The sequence below is a fragment of the Oryctolagus cuniculus genome, chromosome 16 (genome assembly GCF_051225735.1).
Source record: "Oryctolagus cuniculus isolate XC-2025 breed Fujian yellow rabbit chromosome 16, ASM5122573v1, whole genome shotgun sequence".
In the NCBI taxonomy this organism is placed as follows: domain Eukaryota; kingdom Metazoa; phylum Chordata; class Mammalia; order Lagomorpha; family Leporidae; genus Oryctolagus; species Oryctolagus cuniculus.
In genome coordinates this window covers 40,789,826-40,812,126 of record NC_142882.1, presented here as the reverse complement: position 1 = coordinate 40,812,126, position 22,301 = coordinate 40,789,826, and the positions used below count along the sequence as shown (strand labels likewise).

Genomic DNA, 22,301 nt, shown 5'->3' with positions numbered 1-22,301 from the left:
TAACATCTCTTGTGCAGGTGCTCCAGTTTCATCCTGTGGTTTAATTATATGGTAGCTCATTGATTTGTAGAGCACTGGCAGTTTACAATACTGAATTTTCTTTTTCTATACCAATGTTGTATAGTTCTCTCTTTACTGAAATCCATTTCTTCTCAGAAAATGTCTCTTTATATAATTTTAGATTTATTCTTTGCTTTCTAAATTGTTTTTTGGTTCTGTAAACAGTTCTCATAAATTCCCTTTTCTATTTATTGTTGCAGGTGTATAAGAGAGTCAATGACTTTGCTGAACCAACATGTCAGTCCCGGGGTTTTTATGCAGGTTCTACAGGATGTCTGTAAGTGTAACTATGTTGTGTGCAGTAGTGACAGGTTTGTTTTTCCTGCTTCTTCTTCTTCCTTTCTTTCTTTGCTGTGTGCTGGTTAGGATCTTCAAAGTATTATGAGATGGAAGTGGTGTTGGCAGGCATCCTTGCTTTTTCTTAATCTCAGAGAAATTTGTTCAAGATTCAATCATTATTTATAAAAGGGTACTTCAGAAAGTTTGTGAAGAAATGGAATTCAAAGATGTTTATATTAGCACAAAATACTTTGAAATTCATGAATAGTCTTTTCATAATAGATATTTTCCATGAATTCAAAAATCTTCCACATTTACTGTAGAGGTTTTGTTGATCTTTTAAAGTGAGATTAAGAAAATTCCTTTCTATTTCTAGTTTACTGTAAGTTTACTTTTACTTGCACATCTAAAATTTTGTCAATAATTGAAGAAACACATATATATTCTGCTTATCTTTTTTGTAGTAGATTACACTGATTCATTGCCAAATACTAAACTACTTCCACACATAGGTAAAACCCGCCTAATTTTGATGGATTGTTCTTTTATATATTACTTAATTTGCTAAGTATTTTAGCAAATGTCTTAGAGATACTTGGCTGGAATTTTTCTTTCTTTTGGGGTCCATGTAAGTGTTATAATCAAGATGATACTGACCTATAAAAATCAGAAAGAGTATTTATTTATTACTCCTTTTTGGATGACTTTGTGTAATATCCCTGAAATAACTGAAGAAATTCACCTGTGAAGACAGTGGGCCTGACATTTTTTTTTCTATAATGTATTAAATTTACCTTATAGAAATACAATATTCACATTTTATTTTTTTTAAATTTTATGAATATGAAAACATATTTCATGTGTTTCACAGCTACAGATCTAAGACAGCCATACTTTCCTCCCTCCCCTTCTCCCTTCCTCAATCCTGCTTCTTTCCCTTCCTCCTTTTCTTTAATTTTTACCAAGACATACTTTCCTTTTTTAAAGATTTATTTATTTATTTGAGAGTCAGAGTTACACAGAGAGAGAAGGAAAGGCAGAGAGAGAGAGGTCTTCCATCTGTTGGTTCTCTCCCCAATTCGCCACAGTGGCTGGAGGTGAGTTGATCCCAAGGGAGGAGCCAGGAGCTTCTTCTGGGTCTCCCATGTGGGTACAGGGGCCCAAGGACTTGAGCCATCTTCTACTACTGCTTTCTAGGCCACAGCAGAGAGCTGGATTGGAAGTGGAGCAGCTGGGACTAGAACTGGTGCCCATTTGGCACCCACTGCAGGCAGTGAATTTATCTGCTATGCCACAGTGCCAGTCCCAAAGACATACTTTCAAACCACTCTATAATCCCAGGCTTAATTCACCACTAACTGTAATATTCAATAAGTACAAAGCAAAAAGATGGCAGTTCCACAAGAACTGTGTTAAGCTAAAAGCTGTGTTAAGTGTTAAAACCATAATCATATCACAAGATGTCCATTTCATTTCTATACAGCTTTTTGTATTTTACTTCAACTATCATGTATCAGAGGAAACATGGTTATTTGTCTTTTAGGGACTGGCTTATTTCACTAAGCATATGGTTTATAGTTATATCCATGTTTTCAAAAGACAGGATTTCTTCTTTTTTTGGCTGAGTGGTATTCTATAATGTCTACTCCTTCTTCAGTCATCTTTGGTAAATTTCATTCTTTGAGGAATCTATCTACTTCATGCAACCAGTTTATGCTTTTTTCCATGAAAGGGAAACTGATTAATGATAAAAAAATTAAGTTGTGAAAATATGGGTCAAAATGGAGAAATTATGCCTTTTTACTCTTAGGTCACAGGTCAAAGTTAAAGTATTTTTAACTTCCAGGATCATTAACTTATGGGTGGACTATTTGTCCAAATTGAACATCAGCAGACATCATAATGTGATTCTGAGGATGCCTCTGTTCTGAAATCAGTGTATTCCATCACTTTCATATGCTTTTACTGCTCATCCACTGGGAAGTTGCTTTTTCCACCTTAGGTGGAAGAAATTATTTACCTCTTGATCTTTGGCAGCCCAACACTAGACCCAGATAAATCCAAATAATCAGATTTCACTGGAATTTTGCACAATATCAGAGCAATAAATTAGAAAGATATTTTAAATAAAAACATACATCAAATAATGCTAAGATGATGAAAAACTCATCTGGAATACATTATATTCACATCAGGAATTTTCAGAAATTAAAGACCTCTCACCAAGATCTTTCTACCTTTAATTATTTCAATATCATCTTGCCAAGTAGTGATAATTACAGCTTTTGCATGTTCTAATAAAAACCTGAAGATTTATAATATTCTCTAGGTTATGTGAATTCAACAAAGTCAATACATTATATTACACCAAAAGCAAGCTGTTACTATACAAATTAACTAATTGTGTTTCGGTAGTTTTGGGTTAAGAAAGACTGGAAGTAACCTTTTATACTTAGATTTTTCAGACTCTGTTTCTCAAAATTCATATTTTGAGATCTAAATCCCATTGTGATGATGTTTGGTAATAGGGTCTTTGTGGGGCTGGCTCTATGGCATAGTGGGTAAAGCCACCACCTACAGCACTGGCATCCCATATGTGGGTGGGTTCGAGTCCTGGCTGCTCCACTGCTGTGGCCTGGGAAAGCAGCAGAAGATGATCCAAGTTCTTGGGCCCCTGCACTAATGTGGGAGACCCAGAGGCAGCTCCTGGCTCCTGGCTTTGGATTGGCCCAGCCCCGGCTGTTGCAGCCATTTGGGGAGTGAACCAGCAAATGGAAGATCTTTCTCTCTCTCTGCCTCTCTGTAACTCTGCCTTTCAAATAAATAAATAATTCTTTAAAAAAAAAAGTAAAATAGGGCCTTTGTGTGTGATTTGGTCATGAGGGTGTGGCCTCACCACAGGAGACCCTTTGCATTGTGGGAGCACCCAGTGAAAAGACAGCCATCTGGGACACAGGAACCAGCTCTCAACCTGACACCGCATCTGCTGACACCTTCAGGTTGGACCTCCCAGCTTCCAGAACTACAGAAATAAGTTTTGCTGTTATTCATAAGACACTCATCTATGTTATTCTGTTACAGGAGACTGAATGGACTAAAACATTAGTGCTCCTATTTCTATCATCTTTAATGACTTTTGAGTAATGTTCATCCAACTGAAGCCTGTTGGCTGTGCATGATATGGATAGATAAAATATAAGTAAAATGAGAAAACAATGAAGCCAGGCAAGGCAGCCCTATTAAAGCAGATTTTTACAATTAAAAATACTTATCCAAAGAAATAAATAATTATTCATTATACAGACCAAGTTAATGGGAAATGCTTTGAATACTGAAATGTCAACTCCCTGGAATGTGACCTCAGTGACTGTACTCTGCCAACAGCATCTGTGTGTGAAAACCAAAACCACAAAGTGTCAAACTGCTAAAAACGTCACACAGAGTTCAAGTAATTAATGCACAATAAATTTTCATGCATCTGAAGAAGGAACACATTAGCAGTCTGGCCACAGGAAATAAATGGCAACGTATTAAGGATGACAAAGAAAGGGAAACAAGCGATTAACAAATGTGAGAAGGACTGAAGTCCAACTTTGATGCTGTTAAAGAAATAGATATTTAATCAGTGTGACATCATATCTCCTTCACTTTAGTATACTTTGTAAGGTTACTTTTTTTCTGATATTTTTCAGAGTGTGAATTAAAGTAACATTCTTGGCCGGCGCCGTGGCTCACTAGGCTAATCCTCTGCCTTGCTGCGCCAGCACACCGGGTTCTAGTCCCGGTCGGGGCGCCGGATTCTATCCCGGTTGCCCCTCTTCCAGGCCAGCTCTCTGCTGTGGCTAGGGAGTGCAGTGGAGGATGGCCCAAGTGCTTGGGCCCTGCACCCCATGGGAGACCAGGAGAAGCACCTGGCTCCTGCCATCGGATCAGCGCGGTGCGCTGGCTGCAGTGCGCCGGCTGCGGTGGCCATTGGAGGGTGAGCCAACGGCTCAAGGAAGACCTTTCTCTCTGTCTCTCTCTCTCACTGTCCACTCTGCCTGTCAAAAAAATTTAAAAAAAAAGTAACATTCTTTTCTACTTATACCAGAATATGCGTTCATCAACAGATCTTCAAATTGTGTGTAGCACACAATTTCTTGTATAACATTCAGCCCAAGTCAATAAAAGACTCAAATGGACATGTAGGCACAAGAAAAACATTTTATGTTATTTATGAAGAAAAGAAACAATGTAATGTCCAAGGGGGGAAGACTAGTAAGTTACATAACTTATGACACATCTACATAATTAAATGTTAAATGCTCATTTAAATGACGTAGAATTATAAGTAAAAGTTTAGCTAAAGGCTCTATGATATTTGAAGTGAAAATAATTATATACACACACAAATGTGTACATATTGTCACATCATCTGTTGCTTCTGAAGCACCTGGTTGGCTGAACGGAGGGGAAGCAGTGTGGAACATGAAGGCAGTGCCAGCAATTCTGGAGCTCAGGTGCACACGGAATCTTGAGAAACAGAGATGAAAACATAAGTTAGCTATTTGTGCATGTCCATACTATTGAACAGTTGACTTCTTGTGATATGGTCAGGAACATTGAAAAACTTTTTTTAAAAAATATTTATTCATTTATTTGAAAGGCAGATACACAGAGAGAGAACAGGGGAGGGAGGGAAGGAAGGAGAGATAGAGAGAAAGAGAGAGAGAGAGAGAATCTTCCATCCACTGGCTCACTCCCCAAATGGCCACAATGGCCAGAACCAGGCCGATCCGAAGCCAGGAACCAGGAGTTTCCTCTGGGTCTTCCATGTGAGTACAGGGGCCCAAGCACTTGGGCCATTCTCTGCTGTCTCTCCAGGCATACTACTGGGGAGCTGAATGGGAAGTGGAACAGCCGAGATTTGAACCAGCACCCACATGGGATGCTAGTGCTTGCAGGTGGAGGCGTAACCTTCTGCTCCACAGACCTGACCCCTGAATTACTTATTTAATTGCTGAATTATAGACTTCAATAGTGAAAATGTGTTTCTACCTGCTTTGACTGGGTGTTTGTGAAGAGGCTGAATATTTAGTTGTGATGAGTCACTAAATTAGGAGGTGTGAAAGCTATAGTTTAGGTCACTTGAAGGAATTTTACAATGCCAAAGGGCTGGGAAGCCATGATTAATAAGTGACATAGTTCAAAATTTGTTTTTGCTGAGTGAGATTAGAATAAAACTCATCTGTTACAGTACACTAGAGGGTTGAAAGCAGGGAGACAAGAGAAGGGCGTGAGCCTTTACAGTGGGTGGTAGGCGGCTGTCAGGAGGGAGGAAGGCTACAGGAAATGCTGTTAGACTTTAACCTCAGAATCTGTTTGCTTTTCAGGGTGTTACAGAAGAACAGAGGTCGAGAGATCCCAATAGAGATTGCATCCATGGAACTTGCAGGAGGGCAGGACAGTGAGACCCACTTGAAACCCTGTGTATCCAGGGAGTGAGAGCTCAGAGAGAGTGGAGCAGGCACCCGGCAGACGGATAAACATTTGTGATTGACTTTTCCTCTGAATGACATCGCCAAGGTCAGAAAAGGAGCTCCTGGCTCTGAGAGGCAGCAGCTGCACTCTTTGTGTCCAGAATTCAATTGCACAGCCAAATCAAAGCAAGAGTCGAAGAAGAGTGATAAAATGCAGGCATCTGGTTGTTGTCATCTAAGGAAGAAGTACGTGCATTGGAGGAACACAGAGACCAAAATGGGTCAGGAGGGTGAGTGTTACCACAAATCCCATTGTCTTGGGAAAACTATTACCCTGTCTGGAACTCCGTTTCTCATTTCTTTTGGTGTATCTCAGGCAGCTTTTGGGAGCAGGGATGAGATAATTCTTAGAATGCTTTTCCGAAGATGATGAAAGATTGCACAGTGCCCAGAGGCATTTTGACACAACGTCTATTTGACACTCACAGGAGTTCAAAGCTCAGCCTTGTCACCTCCTAGCTGTGGGACATGTGTCTTCCCTTCTCTGGGTGACAGCTCCTATGTGAATGTGTCCTGTCTTTTTCAGGCTCCTATAGTGACTCAGTGAAAAAGCGTATTTAGTTCACCTCCTAGTGCAGAGTAAGGACTGGAAAAGAGTGCTAGCTACTGTTGTAAAAATGTGTTTTTCTTAGTTGGTCAGTAGCATGTTCAGAAGATCCAGTCATTGCAATAACACATTTATCAGAATTACAATAATGATCCTAGACATTCAATAAATTTACATTATTTCCTAGAAATGCCTTTGATTTTTACCCAATTGATTTTATTCTTGTATAAATTATCAAGGCAAAGGGGACCCATAGTTAATTATGTGCACAAATATTCTAAAAACATAAAAAGCGAAAGTCCCTTGTTAACTAATGTCATACTCTCAGTTCTATGTTGCTGCCATCACAAAAGCTTTTGCACTACTTGGGGCTTAGTGTGTCCAAGACAAGGAAAACATAGCCTCATCCGTATCTGTAGTTAACCATTCAAAGGAACAGATTAAAGGAAGCTCAAGGTAATTTCTCCTTTTGATATGGGTAAGGCATATAGCTAGAGCAGGGCCACTAGCTGGAAGCCACACTGCATCCACCACATGTAATCCTATACACCTAGCTGTCAGTCAAATAACCACTTCCCAAGGATGCATCCCCCTCCTCCTGGGACCTGGGGGAGGCACCACATAACCACTCCCCTTCCAGCCTCCTAATAGAAGACAACAACTGGGAAGGGCTCTGTCTCTCCCTCTCCACAAACAAGCATGAGGCAAGTGCTGAGACTCTGTGTACTTCTCTGCTCCATCTTCCTCCCTTCCTGGACCTCTGTATTTCAGAACTGTGCCCACGTGGTGAGAGAGAGAGAAAGTTTAGAGTGCTTCTCCAGATAAAAAGCATAGGATAGGCCTGGAGTATGAATTTAGACCCCACCTCTCCCACAACCCTTTCAGATAACCAGAGAGCTCCCTGCCCTATGTGGTGCTCACAGCTGGAGTTCTGGGGTCAGGTTGCCTGGCACTATGGGTGAATAGCTGCATCATTTTGGGCAAGTTGCTAAATCTCCCTGGGCTTCCATTACCTTGGGCACTGAGTGGCTGGACCAGAGAATATAGTATCTACCTCAGCATATTTAAAAATAACAGGAAGTAAAAGCCATTAATCATTAGTACTTATCCTCAGAAATACTCTGTTGGGGTGTACAAAACTGACCATTAGAGGGAATCAGAGCACATGCCATCCACAAAGATGGCCCATCTGCAACTTTACTTTTAAAAATTCACTCACATTTGAATCTCCACATGAAATCCTTGTGAGAAGTTGTGGCAATTCTAAATGAATTTGACACCAGATTCTTTCAATGGGACTTGGTTATTTGTATACAATAATCAGTTCAGAAGTACCCCGCCTTGCCTTGGAAAAAATTCCATCAGTGAAAAAACTCTCATGCATATTTATAAACACCCAACATTTTTCTGCCGATTTATCAATTTCTATATACATAGGAAGTAGTTTTCTTGACACCTAGGAAGAAAAAATGAGTAGGCGCAATCAGGCTACTGACAATTGCGCACTCCCTTCCTTATTCCTGTTTTCCTTCTGTTTCAAATAATGCCAGAATGTTATTGCTTTTCCAATCACTTAGATCTGAACAATAAAATTAGTGTGTACTGTGTTAAGGAACAGTCTGTTGATCAAAGTGGGGGTACTTTTCTTGCTTTCTGGAGCCACGAAGCAAAGACATTCTGGCACCATAGTGTGAACCCTGCAGATAGGCACAGCTGTGGCATAATGTCTTCCCAGCAAAATATAGTATGACGTGACTGGCACTCGATGGTCTGAGTGTCATCACAGATGCACAGGTGATGATAACCAGCTGACATGAATGGAACGCTAAGAACACCAAGCACCAGTTAAAGACTTTCCTAATGCACAGAACTATCCTATGATGTGCATATTATTGTTTGCATTTTTATTCTCAAGTTGAACAAACTGAAGTTCAGAAGGATTAAGTAATTCCACTTACTTAGTAAGTGGTGGCCGAGGAAAGCGCACCCTGCAGTGTGGCTCCAGAGTGGACCTGGTCCTCTCCCAGTCTCCCAACATAGACACAGTGAACAGGTTCTTAACAAAGCTATTGTTAAGGATAAACCCCACATTCCTGCTGAGATCAACAAAAGCGGTATACCAACCACTTTGTATTAATACTGCCCACTCCTCACTAAAGAAATGTTTTTTCTCATGTAATTCTCATTCGGACCTCAGCAATTTCCAATTATTATAGTCAAGAACTAGCCAACCCTTGCAAAATGCAACTGTGAGCACCGTATCTCTGAATTTCAAGTTGACCACATAAACACAGTGAGTAGAGTTAGAATAGCTGCACTTGATGAAACCAGGCTGTTTTTAAAGAAAAAAAAATCATATCCCTAATCTCCCTACTCCATTTCTTACTGGATTATTTGTCTTGTGGTTGTTGAGTTTCTTGAGATCCTTATATATTCTGGACATTACTCCTTTATCACATGTATAGTCTGCAAACATTTTCGTCCATTCTGTCAGTTGACTCTTCATTTTGTTGAGCATTTCCATTGCTATACAGATGCTTCTTAGCTTGATGTAGTCCCCTGTCTATTTTTCTCTTATTCCCTGTACATCTGGGATCTTCTCCAAGAAATCTTTGCCTATATCAGTTTCTTGCAATGCTTCATCTATATTTTCCTCTAGTTTTGTGTCTTCTTATATTTCTTTTCCATGAACTTGTTGAACACCCCTTTTTTTGTACCAAAATGAATCATTTTTAAATTTCATTTTCCCTGAGCATTTAAGGTACCCTTTCTATGTGGAGAAGCATCACGGTGAGGCTCACAGGAAACAGAGGAGAAGAGTGGACAGTTTAGGCCTTTCTCCTCTTAGATAGTGGGGAACAGTGATAAGGAAAGCATCTAAGGCTCCTGTAAACTGCAACCTAGCATACCTGGGAAGGTGAGTGCACAGGGATTTGAGGTCAAGGAAAAATTCAGTTAAGCTGGAATCTCCTGTGTCTTATTTTGCTAACTTCGTTTCACTTTCAGCATAATAAACATTTATTGAGTTCTGGCTATTTGTTAGTGCAGTGAAAAAGAAATTCTGTTTTTTCATACCAGGAAGATTTTGCTTTGGTTGAGGGTGGATAATTTTGAAATTTAGTTTTCAAACCAAACTGTAAGGTAAGGAAAACTCTTGTGGAAAAGGTCGTCAGTGGCCTCTCTGCATTTTCTTGGGTGCTTGCCCATCCCCTGTTTAGTTAGCACTGTCCCCTCATCTCCTTCCTTCTGTGAAAATGTGTGTCCTAATATAATGATCTTTTCCTTCTTCCTCAAGGTTTAAAAAGATGTGCTGAAGTTTAAAATGTGCAGTAACCACCAGAGTTGCTCTTTAGTTGTTTAGAAGACATGTTTTGAAATGTGCCTGGGGAGTTGGCATTGCGGCATAAAGTGTTAAGCTGCTGCCCACAGTGCCTACATCCTATTTAAATGCCAGTTCAAGTCTCAGTGGTTCAACTTCTGATCCAGCACCATGCTATTGTGCCTTGGGAAGGCAGAGAGCACCCATTTTGGAGACCAGGATGGAGTTCCTGTCTCCTGGCTTTGTATGGCCCTTTGTAGAGTGAGACAGTGGATGGAAGATCTCTCTCCCTTTCTCTTTAACTCTGTCTTTCAAATACATAAATAGATAAAAATAAATTTTGGGGCCAGCACCATGGCACAGTGGGTTAATCCTTCACCTGCAGTGCTGGCATCCCATATGGGCACCAATTCATGTCCCAGCTGCTCCACTTCCTATCCAGCTCTCTGCTTTGGCCTGGGAAAGCAGTAGAAGATGGCCTAAGTGCTTGGACCCCTGCACCTGCATGGGAGACCAGGAAGCAGCTCCCAGCTCCTGGCTTCAAATCAGCATACTTCTGGCTGCTTCAGCCATTTGGGGAGTGAACCAACAGAACAAAAACCTTTCTTTCTGTCTCTCCCTCTCCCTGTCTGTAACTATACTTCTCAAATAAATAAATAAATAAATCTTTAAAAAATAAATGTAAATCTTGGGTTGCAGGACAAGAGTGAAAAGCCATGGTTAGGAGAGAAAATGAACTGTAAAATGCTCTGTGACTGGGGCCAGCGCAGTGGCATAGTAGGTTAATCCTATGGAGCCGGCATCCCATATGGGTGCCAGTTCTAGTCCCAGCTGCTCCACTTCTGACCCAGCTCTCTGCTATGGCCTGGGAAAGCAGTAGAAGATGGCCCAAGTCCTCAGGCCCCTGCATCCGTGTGGGAGACCTGGAAAAAGCTCCTGGCTCCTGGCTTCCGATCAGCTTAGCTCTGGCCAATGCAGTCATTTAGGGGGTGAACCAGCAGATGGAAGACCTTTTCTCTCTGTGTCTCCCTCTCACTGTCTGTAACTTTAGCTCTCAAATAGACAAATAAATAATAAAATCTTTAAAAAATGCTCTGTGATTTCTGGCAGTGGGATTTGTCCTAACAGGATTAATTAGGAAGAAAGAGGGAGGTAGAAGGGGCATGGAGAGAGGAGGCTTGTCAGAAACACGCACAAATAGGCATAGGTGGGATGGCTCCCCACTAAATGCTTCCTAAATGAGTGGACCTGTGGTCACAGACCATCAAAGCTGTCAAATTTGAATAAGGTCCTTCAATGCTTATTATATGCACGAGAATTCGTGTGTGAGAGTATCAAACAATGAAGGAACTGGGTTTCATATTAAAGTTGACAGTGGAGGATTCAGAGAAAACATTTGTGAGTTTAAGAGTTCTAGGTATTGTAAGAGTATATGTGTTTTTTTTTTTTATTTTCTCTTGCAGGCCAGTTCCGAGATATAGAAGGAAAGAAATTAGTTGTAATCACACATAAGTGCATGGTTTTATATAAAGCTCACCAGGAAGGTGAGGTTATGCAAATATAAAGAGGAACGTTTGGAGATAAAGAGTTGGGTGTACTTGTTGTATGTCACTAAGAGATCCTTAAAATTTTCACTGTTCAGGTCATTATGATGTTATTGAGCAACAGCATTTTCAGAAGTGAGTTTGTAGGAGAAGCAGCGAGCTGAAGAGTGGCAGGAGCTAAGAAAACAATTGGCACTGTTGAGTACCCCTGAAAAGCAGCCACCTGAATGGGGAATATACAGTTAGGACATTAGCAGGGGTTATTGTTGAAGATAAAGGATACCAGAGGAGCTGCTACTGCCAGGACGGGGAGATGCAGAGGGCACTGGGGGTGCAGGGGAAAGAGCACTGTTCTGGGATGTCAGGGCATACTCAGGGTTAAGTGGGATGTGCTGTCCTGGTTTGAAGTGCTGTGGGGGCCAGGACTGTTCCTTGGAGCTAGGGAGCAGAGGTGGTATTTACTGGGTGGACTTGCAAGAGAAGTTGCATGCTCCAGGGCTGGCGCCACGGCTCAATAGGCTAATCCTCCGCCTGCGGTTCCAGCACCCCAGGTTCTAGTCCCAGTAGGGGTGCCAGATTCTGTCCCGGTTTCCCCTCTTCCAGTCCAGCACTCTGTTGTGGCCCGGGAGTGCAGTGGAGGATGGCCCAAGTGCTTGGGCCCTGCACCCACATGGGAGCTGCAGCGGCCATTGGAGGGCGAACCAACGGTAATGGAAGACCTTTCTCTCTCTCTCTCTCACTGTCCACTCTGCCTGTCAAAAAAAAAAAAAAAAAAAAAAAAAAAAAAAAAGAAGAAGAAGAAGAAGAAGTTGCATGCTCCTTTGGAAGGAGACCATATAATTGGCATTGTGACAGCTAAAGCCAGAGATATGTTTGAAGTTGATGTTGGAAGGTGTGTGCCAGCTTCTCTTCTTTGGCATTTTAAATTACAACTTAAAAAAAAAAAAAAAACAGGCCACATGTGTAGATTGGAGATCTTACCTATGGTCAATTTATTTAGTAATGGGATTTGAAAAAAGAGTTCCAGACAGAATAGATTAAAGGTAGGTGAGAACTTGGCCGGCGCCGCGGCTCACTAGGCTAATCCTCTGCCTAGCGGCGCCGGCACACCAGGTTCTAGTCCCAGTCGGGGCGCCGGATTCTGTCCCGGTTGCCCCTCTTCCAGGCCAGCCCTCTGCTGTGGCCAGGGAGTGCAGTGGAGGATGGCCCAGGTGCTTGGGCCCTGCACCCCATGGGAGACCAGGAAAAGCACCTGGCTCCTGGCTCCTGCCATCGGATCAGCGCGGTGCGCTGGCCGCAGCGCGCCGGCCGCGGCGGCCATTGGAGGGTGAACCAACGGCAAAAAGGAAGACCTTTCTCTCTGTCTCTCTCTCTCTCACTGTCCACTCTGCCTGTCAAAAAAAAAAAAAAAAAAAAGGTAGGTGAGAACTTTAATACTTCAGTCTTTCATGGGATGTAGAATTGAAGTCGGAAAGAAAAATCAGACCATTTGTACCTCATTTCTAAGGCCCCAACCATACCTCGGCTACAGTTAAAACCTCATTAATGTCTGCCTTGTCTGCGTCATCATGGGCCTCAGCAGAATAGTTAAATGTTTTTCACATTTATTTTAGACTAGATTTAAATTACAGAACAGACAATGTGAATTTGTAATAGAAATAGTTCTCAAATACTCCTTACTCCATTTTCCCTGTTGTTGACATTTCATATTAATACACTTGACACATTAACGAACCAGACTCAGCTTCCCCTATGTTTTTTTTTTTTTTAATTCAAACTCTTTCTATCCCTCCCAGGACTTCTCAATACCACCGTTGTCCTTTCGACAGCCTGTCTGTTTTTCCAAGTTAATGTTTTTCAGGAAGTTGGAATGGGATGATATTTTCCCTGAAGAAGCCTTTGGCCTCATGCCAAACATCTTGGGATGTGTGCAACACAATGATTGAGACAGTCATGTTACTCCATCATAAGTGTTATCTGAGGAACATCTGCCACAGGCCAGGCAGTGAGGTGTGTGGCTGCTGGTAGGGGCCAAGCGTAGACCCAGCCCTTTAAACACAGCGAATGAAGGCAGAGCTGAGCTTCAAGTGGAGCTCTGGAAACCCACCTTCGTGACTTTGCCATGGTCCCTTTCCTATCACACTGCCCAGCATTTTCACACATCCTTCCCCTTTCCGTCTGCCCTGGGCACGTCCAGCAACCACAGATTACTTTTTAATGACTTCTAAGCTCTGGTTCCTAAAAAACATTAGTGTGATAGGCAAATCTTTCACGTAAGTGTCACAAAGTTCTCATTCTTGGCCTGCACGTATTATTCCCAATTGTCACGGAGAGAAAAGAGAAAGTTCCTGAGAGTGCTGATTATTGGAGAGTGACATATAGAGAAACAGAAATCACATTCCAGCTTATTAGGAAATTCGCTTCCAAAGTCAAGTCGTACTGAATGTGGTTACTGGCTGGACACAGAATGGAATGCATTTCGACAACACCTATTTGGCAGGCTTCAACAAAAGCAGTGCCAAAGAGCCTAACTCTGTAAACATCTTTGATTTCAGAGACATTTTGTACTTTTGCACAATATAATCACTCAAAAAAAATCAGTCAATAAAAGCTTTCATTTTAGACAATGCTGCATTTTTTTTGTACAAAGAAAAGAGTATTATGCCAATTTTTATTTGGAAATATACTTTTTTCAAGTTTATTATTAAAGCAAATTGAAAATAACATTTTATGTTTTTTAAGGAGATTTAAAAAATTATTTATTTGAAATGCAGAGTGACACAGAGATATGGAGGGAGGGAAAGAGAGAGAAAGAGAGAGAGAGAGAGAGAGAGAGAGGTGGGGGAAGGAGAGATCTCTCATTTGCTAATTCGTTCACAAATGACTACAACTGCCAAGTCTAGGCCAGGCCAAAGCCAGGAACTAGAAACCCCATCCTGGTCTCACACATGGTTACAGGGACCCAAGTACTTGGGCCACCTACTGCTGTCTTCCCAGGTGTGTTAGGAGGAAGCTGGTTCAGAAATGGAATAGACAGGACTAGAACTGGTACTCTGATAATGGATGTTGGGGTCACAAGTTGAAGCTTAGCCCCTATGCCACAATACCAGCCCCAAGAACATTTTAGTTTTCACATTTTCCTTACAATCAGGGGCTTTGTTGTTTGATCAAAGAGCTTCTCTCCTTGGAATGTCTTTGATAAACACTATTTTGAGTATTACCAATGGTTCTTCTCAAAGTCACAACGGTTTACAGATTCCTTTTTGTTCTTCTGTACTCATTTGCTAAAAAAATTATATTCTTTGACAAATAGCTCTTAAAAGTAATAAAGTAAAAGTATGAGCAATGTGTATTCCCTAAACAAGCAGGATTGCATGATTTCATCAACTGGACTATAAATATTGGAATGCAATGTCTATAAATACACTTGCAGTGAGGTATAGCATCTTGTACTATTACTCTTTGGTATAATCCAGGTATTTAGTTCCAGAGGAGTGGATGGGACCATCAGTAGAAGCCTAAGCACCTTCTTTGGAGTCATCCACTGTATTTGTATCTTCAGCACCTTATGCAATGACTGATGTGCTGTGACTGCCAGTAAATGTTGCTGGAATAGCCAAAGGGATGGTCTCACAGCCATGAGCTTTTGTGCCATCACTGCCCCATGCAGACCTCATTGGGAATGCATAGAGTTCTGAAAGATGGCGTTATGCTATGACTCTAGTCACCTGGGAAATTTGCAATACTAAATTAGCTAAGGAAGTGTTTAAAAGGCATCCATATCCTTGCTAATATGTCATTCTGATTATGATCAAGAATAATAATAGTAGTAAGTATAACTAAATGAGCACCTTTCACATGCTAAGTATTTTACCATGCATTCACACAAACTGTCTCATTGCATCTCTATGATTATTATATTCTAAATCTTATAAATTCAGAATCCCAGAAAGATTAAATCAATAAGTTGGCCAATGGTGACAGTCAACTAGGCTCTGAATCAGAATCTGAATCCATTTTTATTCAATTTCAAAGCCTCTAGGGCCTCTTTTGGGAAGATACATAGACTATCACGTCCCACTTCAAGTGCCACATCCAATGCTAGTAGCCAGTTTTAAGCCTGGCCATGTGTCAATGCACAGTCAGGAATCATGACATAGAGGTAATCAATTAAATCCCCATACAGAGCTAAAACTTCCTGTAGATGCATAAACTTGGGTAATGTATTATCCCTAATCACAACAGTAGATAATAATACAAGAACGTGTGTTCTTAGAGAAGATAACTGGAATTTGGCAATGATTTAGCATCAAATCCTAGAGGAGTCAAAACTGAAAAAGACATATTTAGAAAAGTGATATTTCTATAAGATTCTCAATTCCTGTGAAAATTGGCCCTAGTGTTGAGGTAGTTATGGCAGGAATAGCTATGCGTCATCGCATGCCGTGGGCACTGATTCTCCTCTCTTACCTCCTGCTCAGAATCCACAGGGGTTGCCACTGGACAATTTAAATGGCACAGATCAGATAGGCAGGGGAGCACTTCCTGTAACAAGAAAACTGACTGGGGAAATGACTACTTTTGAGTACTTTTGCCCTATTCAAAAATATTATATCATTATTTTAGAAAAATTATTTGAAAATGCATAAAAAGAAGGTACATACAGCCTTGCCACCCACTGACAGCCAATTATGGAATATATAATTTGATTTTATAAAACTCGGTTATTCAGCAGTACTCTGAAAAGAAGAAAAAATTATGAGTGTTGATCCTTGAAACAGAACATCCTGTATGAAATTCAAATTGAAAACAGATCTTCATCGTGCAGTTATCAGAGTCAGGACAGAGCCTAGATACACGAATTGAGGAAACACAGGCAGGGCGAGTTGCTAAAGATGACATTTGGTATCCTTCATTTGTGAGAACAATCACATCATTTGCAATTGTTTGACTTCATTATTAGTGAGTTTATATCAGCAAAGCACTTTTGCTGTAATGCACTGTAACAGCAGTAAATATTTCACTTAAAAATTACAGCCAAGCTTTATAAGTATTTCATGTTAAGTTAATTGTATAGATATTATAAATTACTTTAATAGCATAGCCTGGGGATCAATAAAAGTAAAACATTTATTACTTGATTTTATTCTGAAGTTTTGTTTTTTCTAGAAATCTAGTGCTTTCTCTGTTGTCTTGATGATTGACATTGAAACCACTTCAAAGATCAGCCTTAAGGCATAATGCACATTAAATCATCTAATTTAGTTTTCTGAATTCAATTAGATGCCGGAATAATCAAATACGAATTAGTTTGTTTATTTTGGATCACAATGTCACCAATGTAAAAGATTCGCATACTTCCTGGAGCACATGAAATGTGGCTCTGTCGGATCTTTAAAAATTGATGTTGCTTTTAAAGTTTATACGCAAACTATTGTCTCCATGGAAGCATTTTAAAAAGTCCAAGATCTGGTTTACTTGGATGGGGAGGACGCAGACACATCCAAGAGTACCTGAGATTAATTGCTTATCGCCCTTGCGGGTCAGATGAAGTGTATTTCTCTCCATCTAGGGAACTTCCCTAGTGTTTTTTTTTTTTTTAAAGAATTATTTTATTTATATGAAAGTGTTAGAGAGGTAGAGCCACAGAGAGAGAAGTCTTCCATTCCACTGGTTCACTCCGCAAATGACCCAAAAAGGTCAGAGCTGGAGCTGATCCGAGGCCAGGAGTCAGGAGCTTCTTCCCAGGACTCCCACATGGGTGCAGGGGCCCAAGCACTTGGCCCATCTTCCACTGCTTTCCAGGCCATAGCAGATAGCTAAATCAGAAGAGGAGCAATCGAGATTCGAACTGGTGCCCATATGGGATGCTGGTGCTGTAGGCTGGAGCTTTAAACCGCTGCTCCACAGCACCAGACCTACCCCCCTACCTAGTGTTTTTCTATATGCTTCTCAGCTAATGTAAACCATGTGCCCACTCACTGCCTACTTTGAAAATTTTATGGATTTTTGCCACAGGACAGGAGTGACAAAATTTACCAGATAATATTTTAGTGGGTATCTTTCACTTTCGTGGACTTGATTTGAATACTGAGAAGTGCCTGGGAAAATGCAGCAACTTGTAGATCAGGGCATCTCACAATAGAGGGGCTTCAGAGTCATCTGCACAGCTCGCTGAAGCTCTCATTGCTGGGCCTCCCCCCGACTTTCTGATTCCCTAAGACCTGGGTAAGCCCAGATGTTAAAGATTTTCAGTAAGAGAACAGAAGCCTTTACATATACTTACAGCAATGTGTATTATCCCATATTCTCTTCTCAGTATCAACGATGCCAAGTCGAGAAATCCTTCCACTCCATTCAACAAACAGAAAATTAAAGTCCATTTTCATATGTGAGGCAAAAGCAATCTGTATGTTTTCATGGTAAAGCTTTCTTTACAATAATAACTAAATTCCATTCAAACAATAGCAAATATTCCATAGAAAATGGAGATTGTTGGTGTTAATCCTTTCACATTTTAAAAAATTATTTTTCACAATAGCCAACACTTTGGGCACAGATACAATCTCTGCAATATACCTTAAAATATCTTAGCTCGGGCACTGTGAACTGAAAGTAAAAATTAGTTCAAACTTCTCTTTTTAGGCTGTTCAAGCAGCAGATGTTTACATTGTTATCCATATTTCACAATGGCTACCTTCTGAAGTGTTTAGCAGAAACCCTCAGGTATCTGTCAATATTTGCAACTGTGCTAGCACTTGAATTAGCACATTGACTATTGGTTTGCTTATGAGCACAATAGCTCTCTCACAAAATTAAAGGCATTCAGGGTGTGTGGACTGATGAAAACATAAAAATCTAGCTAGGTTGGTAAGTGGCAGTTTTAATGTTTATTTATTAATTGTTTATTTGAAAGGCAGAGTGAGAGAGAGAGAGAGAAATTTTCCATCCAGTGGGCTCACTCCAAAATGCCCACCAACTACAGCAGCCAGCACTAAGCCAGGCTTAAGCCAAGAGCCACGAACTCCACTCAGATCTTCAGCATGAATGGCAGAGACCCAACTACGTGGGCCACCTTCTGCCGCCTCCTAGGTGCATTGGCAGGAAGACAGATTGGAAGATTGCAGATGGGTTGGGGTGGGGATAGGGGGTCTCGATCCCAAGCACTGTGATTTGAGGTCTGGGCATCTGTGCGTCAGTGTCCACTGCAGAAGCTGGTATTTTTAGGATGACATTCTTTAAAATCTTACTACAAGAGTTTGGTTGCTGGAGGGTTTTGTGAAGCCCAGTTCTGACACCAAATCCTGCTGTAGGAAGATCATTAATTGGTCTATCTCAAGACAGCAGGATTCAGGGAGTCCAATGATGAGCTTGTTTTCTAAGTACATGTTGCGAGCCTTTCTATCAAGGTAGTCAAATTGTAAGGGACTATTTAATTCTCTGCACAACAGTGTTTTCTGGCAGCTATTGTCATAAATGAAAAGAAGGTAAGGTTGTCTGTGACTGGAATCGTTCAGGCTAACTTGCAGTATTTAATAGTTGATGAGAGTGGAACTGGTGGGAGTCTCCACGGGGGTCATCCCACTCTCCAGCTGCCTTCTTAGTACAGATATAGGCAATCTTCTCCTGTTTCTCAAGAATTCATCTAATCAAATGTAGCTGAGCAAATACACTGAACATTTTTGTATGAGAAATAGGCATGAGAAGCTAATTTTGTAAGCCTGTGCTGTTTTAAAAAATTTACAACTATGGAAAGTGATAGAACTTCACAATTTCATGATTCATGAATGTCTTAACAGAGTGATTGGGTAAAAATAACTTCTGCCAGTCCAGGGATACAATATGAAATGGTTTGCTAAAATAAAATAAGTAAACATAAAAATGCAAGCAAAATGCAATGTGATCACTATTCTTCATGAAAACATTAGGAGAAGTGTGTGTTCATTTTAACTCTCATTTTAATATATGAATGTTTTAAATCACTTGCCAATTTAAACACATGGCTTTATCTCCTGCAACACTTTCTCAGTAAGTGGTGCAGCAAACATGTGTCCATCCACAGTCCTTAAAGGAACAGCGGTTCTCACTGCGACTCCGAGGAAGCCTGTTGAGAAGTGATCGGGAGCAAGCCTTGTTCTTGCTCTTCTGGGAGTTCTTTCACCCTGGATATCTTTGGGCTTAGAGAAGGGAGACCAAGATAGCACATTCTGGGAAACATGTAAGATAACCTCATGAATAGAGCAAGTTTTAATCAAACTCAGGAGGGAGAGATAGGTTTGAACACTTGCAGGTTATGGATCTGCCTAGAGTTGTTTCAGCAGTGAGAGACTGTCTTCTGTTCCACAGGGGTGACATCTGTGACACTCCAGTGTGGTCCACAGGGTGTCATCTGTGGACACATAGAGTGTTAAACCAAGGAGCAGTTACTTGAGTAATCTACATCAAGTCTGAGTTTTGTGGAAGAAGGAATGTGGGGAGGGTTTAAAACTTTGAAGGGCTGCATTAACAAAGTCATTATTACAATCAGGGTGAACTGAACTCAGTTGTTAGGGCTACCTAGCAACTATGGCTTCCTTGAAGTAGGGGCACCCATCCCAAGGTCCTTCACAGAGATGTTATTTTTGGTTGTCCTTACTAACAGGGCTCACTTTCTGATACACTTACACCTTCTAGCCCTTAGGAGTACCATTAAACCATTACTACTATGCCTGGGTTCCAGTTCCAGCTCCACTTTTCATTCCTGCTTCTGCTAATGGGTGTCATGGGAGACAGTGGTGATAACTCAGTCGTTGGGTCCCTGTCACCCACATAGGAGACTCGAGGCTCCTGGCTTTGGCCTGACCCAGCTTTTGCTGTAGCAGGCATTTAGAAGTGAACAAGCAGACAAAATATTTCCCTATATCTGTCTCTGTTTCTCTTTCAAAGCCACACAAGAAAAAAAATTAAGTTTATTTTAGTCCCTAAAATTGAAATCCATGCACAGCTTTTTTTCATAATGCACATTTTCTGTGAACTTTGTGAGGACAATTTTGGTAGTTCCAGCTAAGGAATTGGGTCCTGGTCAGAAAATGAACCCAAAACTGGAAAAATTTTCAATTTTGAGAGCAAACTCTCAGGAGCTAATTTGTCCAAAGCAATTTATTTGAACTTAAGCTTGCTAAAAATACATACTACAAAACAGGCATTTGGCCTAGTGGCTAAAATACCCATGTTCCTTTTCAGATACCTGGGTTTGTTTCTTAGCCTCAGCTCCTGACTCCAACTTCCTGCCAAAGCAGACCCTGGGAGTCAGTGGTAATGGCTCAAGTAATTGGGTGCCTGCAACCACTCTGGGAGACAAGGATTATGTTGCCAGTTCCTGGCTCCAGCTGGCTACAGCTCTGTGGATTTTCATAGGCATTTGGGGAGTGAATCAGTGGATAAAACTCTGTCTCTCCAGTTTGGAGAGTCCTCAGAAACCTGAATGTAGCACTACCACAGGACCCAGCCATCCCACTCCTTGGAATTTACCCAAATGGAATTAAAGAGGAGAAAAAAAGAGCCATTTGCACCTCAATATTTGTTGCAGCTCAATTCACAGTAGCTAAGACATGGAAGCAACCTAAATGTCCACCAACGGATGACTGGATAAAGAAACTATGGGATATGTACTGTATGGAACACTATACAGCAGTAAAAAGCAATGAAATCCAGGCATTTACAACAAAATGGAGGAAGCTGGAAAATATCATGCTGAGTGAAATAAGCCAGTCCAAAAGGGACAAATGTCATATATTCTCCCTGATGGATGGCAACTAAACGAGCATCTAAAATGATACCCATTGAAAGTGAAATGGACACTATCAGTGACAATGACATGATCAGCCCTTGTCTAGACTGTTGAGGAACAACTTACAATTTTATTCCTTTTAGTATTTTGTTGTTGTTGTTGCTTGGTTTGTTCTACTTAATACCACTGGTTGAACTCTTTAATCAATACACAATCATTCTTAGGCGTTTAAAAAGTAACAGAAAAGTGATCTCTGTTAAACATAGGAGTGGGAATAAGAGAGGGAGGAGATATATAGCTCGGCACAGGCTCACTAGGACTTACCTCCAATGGTGGAACTAGAAATGTGCCAGGGGATTTCAACTCAATCTTATCAAGGAGACATGTACCAATGTCAGCGCACTTGGTAAAGTGATAAGTATATGTACACAACTGATCAAAAAAGATAGGGTAAGTGTCGAAGAGATTTTACAAACAAGACCAGTGTAAGCAAATAATGAAGAATAGAATTAAAAGGGAGAGAATGATCCTGCCGGGGAAGCAGGACATACAGCAGACTCATAGAATGGCAAACACCCAAAACAGCACTGCGGCCTCAGAATCAACCCTTGGGACATTCGGATCTGGCTAAAAGGTCCATGAGAGTCTCACAGGCATGGGAAGCCATGACACGGTGGCAAAAAACAATCTAAATGAAAGATCCTGGTGAACAAGACCCCAGCAGAAGGAACAGGCCATCAAGGAGAGAGGCGCCTTTCTCTGAAGGGAGGACGGAACCTCCACTGTGATATGGCCTTGACTAAACAAGTTCAGAGTTGGTGAACTCCAGGGGCTTCCATAGCCTAGACAGCTCATGGCAAGAGCCTCGGGTGATTGCTGACGCCATAAATAAGAGTGCCAATTGTTAAATCAACAACGGGAGTCACTGGGTACATGCTCCCCATGTAGGATCTCTGTCCTTAATGTGTTTTACTATGAAACTTAAAAACAACACTACTAGTTGAACAATACCCTATACCTTGTGCGGTTGTGTGAATGCAGCCTGTTGAAATCCTTGCTTAGTATATACTAAGTTGATCTTCTGTATACAAAGGTAATTGAAAATGAAACTCAATGAGGGGCGGGATGGGAGAGGGAGTGGGAGGGGGGGGGCCACAGGAGGGAGGGAGGTTGTGGGGGGAGCCACAACAATACAAACGTTGCACTTTGTAAACTCACATTTATTAAATAATAAAAAAAAACTCTGTCTCTCTTCTACTAAAAG

At 41.1% G+C, this 22,301-nt stretch overlaps 1 long non-coding RNA gene across 5 annotated transcripts in view; it reads left to right on the top strand.

Moving 5' to 3' along the window:
• Nucleotides 1–4,930: 4,930 nt before the first annotated feature.
• LOC127487775 (uncharacterized) overlaps nucleotides 4,931–22,301 on the top strand; it is a 61,070-nt gene continuing 43,699 nt past the window's right edge. For 2 of the 5 annotated variants that reach the window (XR_016222405.1, XR_016222404.1), the window contains exon 1: nucleotides 4,935–6,088. This is a non-coding gene — a long non-coding RNA (uncharacterized LOC127487775). Of the gene's footprint in view, nucleotides 6,089–22,301 lie in introns of all 5 variants that reach the window. The other 3 variants (XR_016222408.1, XR_016222407.1, XR_016222406.1) reach the window with 3 other exon arrangements.